Source organism: Theobroma umbraticum, unplaced genomic scaffold (genome assembly GCF_002168275.2).
Source record: "Theobroma umbraticum cultivar Fairchild unplaced genomic scaffold, ASM216827v3 scaffold_106.0, whole genome shotgun sequence".
NCBI classification, from domain to species: domain Eukaryota; kingdom Viridiplantae; phylum Streptophyta; class Magnoliopsida; order Malvales; family Malvaceae; genus Theobroma; species Theobroma umbraticum.
In genome coordinates, this window is record NW_018397276.1 from 300,107 (window position 1) to 308,631 (window position 8,525).

The following is an 8,525-nucleotide window of genomic DNA, read 5'->3' on the forward strand; positions in this document are numbered from 1 at the left end:
TGGAAGCATGAAGAAATTTCAAGAAGTTTCAAGGTGAGTTGATTAGTCAACATATGTAAGTTCTTGTCTTTTTCCCCATCCTTTTCTTCCCAACCTATACCAATTTTTCCCACAACATCACATGCATGACCGGCCATGTGAGAGAAAGAAAGGTCAGGCTTCCTTTGTAAGCTTTGACCAAGCTAAAATAAAAAAATTACTATCTAGCCCTCCTAAGTTCTCATTCTTTTTATTGAGTCCTTCCATCACTTTTAAAATTTTAATTTTTATTCTACTTTCTTCCTTGACATGTGTATAAACATAATATGAAGTTCGCACCTCATTCGTATGTCACCATAATATTTAAATATATACTTACCAGATGGTGCTGCATTTCATCAAAGCACACGGGTCCCTCCAACTTCATTGTTTTCTTCCAATTTTCCTCTTTTCTTCCCCTCCCCCACTTGGATTAGTCATACAACTCTCTATTTTAACTAATTCCACTGATAAATAAATTATTAATATCTTAATATTATTTTATTCATAAAAATATTATTTTATTTAAAAATATTCTTTCCACCCGTCGTCGTTCTCTAACACTCAAACTTACCTCAAATAGCATTTATTCTCATCAATAGGGTCTCATCAACCTTTAAATGAGGATACGGGGTGTTACATTGTGGTACTGTGCATATGGGGCCATGTGCTCGATCATTTAATGTGTGTTATAATTGTTGTCAATTGGGACATATGCGAAGAGATTGCCCTTATGAAGGAAGATCGCAAGGAACTGGTCGTAGGTATGTGCAACCAGCTTCAGTGGTAGCATCTACAGTTTCACATCCAGTTAGGAGAGGCTGGCCCGATAAAGGTAAAGAGATAGCTTCCACCTCCCGATCCTGACCTACAGAGTCAGTGCCGCAGGGTACCTCCTGAGGAGGACAAGTGAGAGTATTTACCCTAGGCCCACAAGATGTGCTTGCCTCTAATGACGTGGTGACAGGTATTCTTTTAATTTATGGTTTTAACGCATAAGTTTTATTTGATCTTGGAGCTTCCCATTTTTTTGTTTCCTTGAATTTTATGTCAAGATTGAATAGACCTTGTGAAATAATGGAAGAATCATTGGTAGTGACCACCCCTTTGAAAGAAATGTACATGGCAGAGTTTGTTTATAAGTCGTAGTTCAAGTCAATCATCAGGAGACCTTGATGGATTTGGTGTTATTAATGACATTGGGATTTGATGCTATATTAGGAATGGATTCGTTGTATGATTGTTATGCCAACATTGATTGTCATTACAAATATGCGAAATTTAAGTTTCTCGGAGAAGTCCCTTTTATTATATATGGACATAAGAGTCTGTGCAATAAAAAGATATTGGCATGGGTCACTAGAGTGGAAACCGGACAGAATTATTTGGTGTGTGTAGTAGCCACAGAAGAAATGTCAATGGGGGAAAGGTTTCCCAATATTAAAATAGTGCCAATAATTAATGAATTCGAAGATGTGTTCCCAGACGAATTGCCAGGGTTGCGCCCAGAAAGATAAGTTAAATTTTGTATTAATTTGATTCCTAGCACAAAACCAATATCTGAAGTGCAATTGCACGAGTTGGGAGAAAAGGGATTTATTCGTCCAAGTACTTTCCTTTGGGGAGCTCCGGTATTATTTGTAAAGAAAAAGGATGGGAGTTTGAGGTTGTGTGTGGATTATCGAAGGTTGAACAGTGTGACTATTAAGAATAAATACCCACTTCCCAGAATCGATGATTTATTTGATCAACTGCAAGGAGCGAGATGTTTCTCAAAAATTGATCTACGCTCGGGGTATCATCAATTAAGAGTTCAGGAAGAAGATGTACCAAAGACTGCATTTCGTACGAGGCATGGACATTTTGAGTTTTTAGTGATGTCTCTTAGTTTAACTAATGCTCCCGTCGCATTCATGGATTTAATGAATAGAGTATTCCGACCTTATTAAGATAGATTCGTGGTGGTATTTATTGATGATATCTTGGTGTATTCTCGAAGTCCTGAAGAGCAAGCACAGCACTTGAGAATGGTGTTACAGACACTTTGAGAGCATGAATTGTATGCCAAGTTCTCTAAGTGTGCTTTTTGGTTAGATAGTGTTAGTTTTCTCGGACATGTAATATCGAAGAAAGGGATTAGTGTGGATCCGCAAAAAGTTTCATCAATTCAAACTTGGTTAAGACCGAGTACAGTTATTAAGATTTGAAGTTTTCTTGGATTGGTCGGGTATTATCGTCGATTTGTGCAAGATTTCTCGACAATCGCGGCACCATTGACAAAGCTGATGCAGAAAGGAGCTAAGTTTGAATGGACTGATGAATGTGAAGATAGTTTCCTAAGATTAAAGGCGTGTCTGATGTCAGCACCAATTTTAAGTTTACCAACTAGTCCAGGAGGGTATATTGTATATTGTGATGCATCAAGAGTTGGAGTGGGATTTATGTTGATGCAAAATAGAGGAGTTATAGCCTACGCCTCGAGGCAAGTTAAGAAGCATGAGCAGAATTATCCTACCCATGATTTAGAGACGGCAGCAATAGTGTTTGCCTTAAAGATTTGGTGCCATTATCTATACGAGGAAAGCTTTGAAGTATATACTAATCACAAGAGTTTGAGGTATATATTTCAGCAATGTGATCTCAATTTAAGGCAACATCAATGGATGGAATTGCTCAAAGATTATGATTGTACTATTCAGTATCACCCCGATAAGGCAAACGTTGTAGCTGATGCCTTAAGTCAAAAATCTATGGGGAGTTTGGCTCATGTGTCGGTTGAACGAAAAAGTCTAGTGCATGAATGGCAGAGTTTAGGTAGCATGGGGATCAAGATGAATATTGGTGGTCTTAATACTCTTATTGTTCATTTTCGAGTGCGACCAATGATCTTACATCGAATCTGTAATGCTCAAGGTCAAGATAAATTTGTGATGAAATTTTTGGGAACGGAAGAGCGGGATCAGAAATATGAATATAGAGATGATGGGCTGTTGAAGTACGAACTCCGGACATATGTGCCGAATCAAGATAACTTGAAGGAAGAAATTTTAGAAGAATCCCACATTATAGCCTATACTGTACATCCAGGAGCCACCAAGATGTACCATGATTTAAAAATGGTTTATTGATGGCCAGGTATGAAGAAAGATGTAGCTGAATATGTAGTCAAATGCCTAATTTGTCAGCAAGTTAAGGCTGAACATGGGAAACCCCCAGGTTTGCTGCAACCCTTACCGATTCCTGAATGGAAATGGGAACACGTGTTAATGGAGGATATGATTCGATTTAGGTAATAGTGGATCGATTGACCAAATCTGCTCATTTTATTATGGTAAAAACTAGCTATGGATCAGCTAAGTATGCAAAGGTTTATATCGATTGTATTGTACGATTGCATGGAGTTCCCATGACCATAATGCCTAATCGAGGGCCACAATTTACTAATAAGTTTTAGAGAAGTTTACATGGAGCCTTAGGCACTCGTTTAGACTTCAGTACTGCATATCACCTCAAACAGATGGCCAATCAGAATGGGTGATACAAATACTTGAGGATATGTTAAGATCAATACTATTAGATTTGGGGATCACGTGGAATCAACAATTACCTTTAGCAAAATTTACATATAATAATAGCTATCAAGCTAGTATTGGAATGGCTCCTTTTGAAGCACTATATGGACGAAAGTGTAGGTCACCCATTAGATAGTTTGAAGTGGGAGAAAGGAAATTATTAGGACCTGATTTGGTGCAACAAGCAACTGATGTGGTTGGATTAGTAAAGGAACGTTTAAAGATAGCCTAGAGTAGACAAAAGTCTTATGCAGATAATAGGCGTCGTCCTTTGGAGTTCCAAGTGGGGGATTTTGTGTTTCTAAAGGTATGAGGTTGCCTAGGTTAATAAAAGGGAATCATGTGATATGGGTGATTGTTGATAAACTCGTGAAATTAGCTCAGTTTCTACGAGTCGAGTCAACTACTCCACTTAATAAACTAGCATAGTTATATATGGATGAAATCATTCGATTGCATGGAGTTCTAATGAGTATTGTATCAGAAAGGGATTCTAGATTTGTCTCTAACTTTTGGACAAGCTTACAACATGCTATGGGGACAAACTTAAAATTAAGTACAGCTTTTCACCCTTAAACTAGTGGACAAATGAAGAGAGCAAATGAGATTTTAGAAAACATGCTTCAAGCTTGTGTAATTGATTTAAAGCGTAGTTGGGATAATTATTTACCTTTGCCAGAATTTGATAATAATAATAGTTATCATTCTAGTATTAGAATGGCCCCTTTTGAAGAATTGTATGGAAGGAAGTGTAAATCTCCTTTATGTTGGGATAATGTTCGTGAAAGGAAGCTTTTGGGACCAGAATTGCTGCAGATGGCAGTGGAGAAGATTAAAATCATTAGATAGAAATTTAATACTGCAGAAGATCATCAAAAAAGTTAGGCAAATCAGAAGAGAATGGACATAATTTTTAGCAAGGGGATTATGTCTTTCTAAAAGTATCACTTCCTAAATGCATTATGAGATTTAGGAAGCGAGGCAAGTTAAGTCCATGTTATGTAAGACCATTGAAATCCTTGATAAAGTTGGAGAAATTGCATATAAAATAGCTTTGTAGCCACAGCTATCTGGTGTGCATAATGTGTTTCATGTATCTACATTAAGGAAGTACATCTTTGACACGAATCATGCGTTCGATTATGAGCCTTTACAAGAACAAGAAGACTTAACAAATTCTGAATATCCTATTCAAATTATTGATCAAAAGGAACAAGTCTTGAGGCATCAAACCATTCCCTTTGTAAAAGTCCAATGGAGAAATCATATGCCAAGGAAGCAACTTGGGAAATCAAAGAGGATATGAAGAAAGATATCCAAACTTGTTTAGAGATGAAGGTAAATCATGTTTCGAGGACGAAACTTTTTATAAGGTGGGGAGATTGTAATACCCTAGCCCAAATAATATTTGGACTAAAGTATTAACATATAAAAAAAAAAGGTAACAAATAGGCCTTTATAAATAATTAGGCCTAAATATTTTCTTATGCTGAAGTTTTTAAAATACCATTAGGATTAATATAAATATATTATCTAAACATAGGTAGCCACCTTACTGAAAAAAGTCAAAAGCTATATACTTCAGTGTATGATTTAAGGATTGTCAAGGACAATTGGAAGAATAAGCATTCGAAGGCTACTTCTAGGTCAATCCTTAAAAGGTGAGTAAAACCACCTTTTAAGTTGGTGAAAAATATGTGATTGATTTAGAAGAATTCGGATTGAAATTGAAAAGGAAAATCTATTTTTAGAATCAGGTATCTTGTATTGCCCTATCACTTTAAGTTTGATTATAAAATGATTTATGGAGTTTCAATAGTTGAGTTATATATGGTTGGAAAGCTATAGAAGCCTATTTTCTGACAAATGAAATGGAAGTGGATTTTGAGTTTTCAACGCAAAGATATGATTTTTTCTGTAAAGACAATGCAAATTGCCTCATAGAAACGCCAAATGCAATTTTAAACATTTTCTACACTTTTCCTACAGTGAACTAAGTTTTTAGATTTATATGGATAGAAAGCTTATTAACTCTAGTTTCGAATGCACTAAACGATTCTCGATTTTGAGTTTCATAGATTAAGATATGGTTTATTTAGTAAATGATATGCAAGTTGTCCACATTTCTTTTGTTAGCAAAGTTTGGATTATCTTGTGTAGTTTCACATGATAAATAGAATTTAGAGAGTTAGATGGTTGCTAATATGTTTAAATGGTTATTATTAGGCTATTGATTATTTTGGAATGAAGCAAGTTTGTTAGAATAAAGGGAGGTAAGTATATCTTCACACCTCGCTCATTTTGAAACTATTGTATATGTATATTTCTTGAAAGAATCCAATGTCTTTTTTCATTATTTTAGTATATTGAAAATAGGGTAAGGCATATGATTATTTTTTGTTTTAAGCTTTATAATATGATGAAAAATGATATATGAATGATTTAGTTTACTCATGTGACAAAAAATTGGATTTACAAATGATTTGAGTTATACATATTACGAACATTGTTCTATGAATATCGTGGTTGATTTATGTGATGAATATCAATTTATGAAGAAAAGGAAATCTTTGATAATCTTTAAATAATGTTTTAAAAGCTGTGAAATAATCCCTAGGAAGTGGGATAATTGACACCAGAACTAGTTTCGTGGCCCAGCTAACAGGATATAATATCTAGCACATAGCCATGCTAATGGGATATAATAGTTAGTAATGATCATGAGAATGATTACTCGATACGGCCTTTATCATAGGATAAAATAGTCACAATAGCTAAGATGATGAAACTTTACAAGTTTGAAAGATTGAATCTATGATTTGCTAGAATCATATTTCAAGAATGATATATGATGATCAATTTATTTATGAACTCAAGATGTTATCCATTTTTGTATATAATGATTCTTTAACTATTTAAAAGCATGATTTGTTGAAATGACCTTGAATAATCTATATATGTTATATTGAAAACAATGCTTGATTCGATAGGGTGTATACGATTGTACTTGTTACGCCGTAGTTTGCTCATTCCTTTTATATATTTTGTAAATGACTAAAGATAAGAGCCTTAAGATCATGGGAGATAAAAAAATAATTTGAGAGGTCTGTCCTAGTGTCAAGACAATGTTAGCTATTTTGAAACATATATTATGTGGAATGGATATTTAAGTTTCTAGATGTTCATTTATTTTCTTGGAAACGTTGGTCGGATCTTAATCATTAATTATGCAAATATGTTGGAATAGAATTATTATTATGACTACAATTACAATCTGTTATAAGTATGATAAAAGAAGAGGCTTCGTATTACTTTGGGACCTAGTCTCAAGGTTATATGGCCATGTCATAACTCGGTTTTGGGCCATGTCAAGGTTGAAAACCATACTTGAGGTAAGGATTTGAAGCATTTTGGTTATAGAATACAAACTCTTGGTTGAATTTATGATGTAGTAGAATTTTTGTTGGTTAAAAAGTGGGTAATATTTTGAAAGTTAGGATTTAACTTGGAAATGCTGAGTTGTTGTATGAATATTAATGAATATGAAATTATTGATGTTAAAATAGAAATGGCAGTGAGAAATTTGCCTATTTGCTAAATGGTGAATTTGAGTTGAGTTAAAGTTAAGGAACTAGTGAATAACAATTATTAAATTAAGCTATGAGAGGGCCCAATTGTTGAGGTGAATGAGGCTTTATGATTAAATCAAATGGATACGTTATGCATAATGTTATGCACTGCAATGGTACATTGAGTCATTGTGTTAGGCCTAGATAAGCATGCCTAGGCTAGTATACTGATTACATGTGTTGACAAATATGTATATATGCGATGTTATTGGGAAGCATGAGTTGATGAATAGTTCTATGTGTTTGTACCCAGATGAATATGCCTTGGTTAGAATATTATTCTATGTGATGGTGATTTCCTAGGTTATGTTGTGAGTCGCGAGGTGGCATTATGATTGAATATGAAAGTATGATGCATGTTTCATAAGAAAATTGTTCTGATATGTATATGTGTATTATAAGACAAGATGGCCTAAATGGGCAAACTACATATGTATGTAAAGTTGAGGAAGCCAAATTTGATGTATGAATTATGAAGGCATTGATGGCCCATAAATTATTATGTCTTGTCTGATTGATGAATTCAAGACGTTGATGTGAATTTAAGGATTGAGTGACGTCTTTCCATATAACTATGTGTACACCTACAAGGATGGTGGTAAGCAGGGGCAGTGACTATCGTCTAGCTTGTGATTTTCACCTATAGAGTTGTGCTACCATTTGTTAGGAGATTACTCCAGATAATGATTGTGTTATGATGCCATTTGTCGAGAGATTGCTCTAGATGATGAAAATGTTATAGTACCATCTGTTGGGAGATTTCTTCAGATTATGATTGTGTATACGGCTACCATCCCTTCAAAGATTACTTCAAATGACGATAATGTTATACTACCATTCATTGAGAGATTACTCTAAATGATGATTAAGTATATGATTGCCATTCATTGAGATTACTTTGGATAAGGCTTGATTTTTCACTAGTTAGCCACCTTGCGTGATTAAATACATTAAGAGGGAAGAGCACTCATTGATTATGGAGCTTATTCGATAGAGGCTTATGGTAGGCCCTAAGTTATAACATTTGATTTTTGAAACATAGACTTTGTCTATTGATGAATGCAAGTATGTCGTTAGAGACAAGATCACAACTAGGTAGAGTTGATGTGACGTGCATATAGGATACTAAAGTGATTCTTGCACTTTCCCTTTGGATATGTTTGATAAACAGCTATGTAGGCTTTATATAATAAATATGTCTCCTTTACTATTATATAATGTGTTATATTATCCTATGTTTAGTATCCCCAACTCACTGAATATTAGATTACTCACCCCATTTGTGTACCATGTGCAGATAAGTGAT

The 8,525-nt window shown here is 34.6% G+C and overlaps 1 long non-coding RNA gene across 1 annotated transcript; it reads left to right on the forward strand.

The window, feature by feature from the left end:
* On the forward strand, nt 1-8,483 carry LOC149526352 (uncharacterized). Its single transcript, XR_016352082.1, has 3 exons — nt 1-33; nt 621-985; nt 5,817-8,483. It is a non-coding gene; the product is annotated as an uncharacterized LOC149526352 (long non-coding RNA).
* Nucleotides 8,484-8,525: the final 42 nt, after the last annotated feature.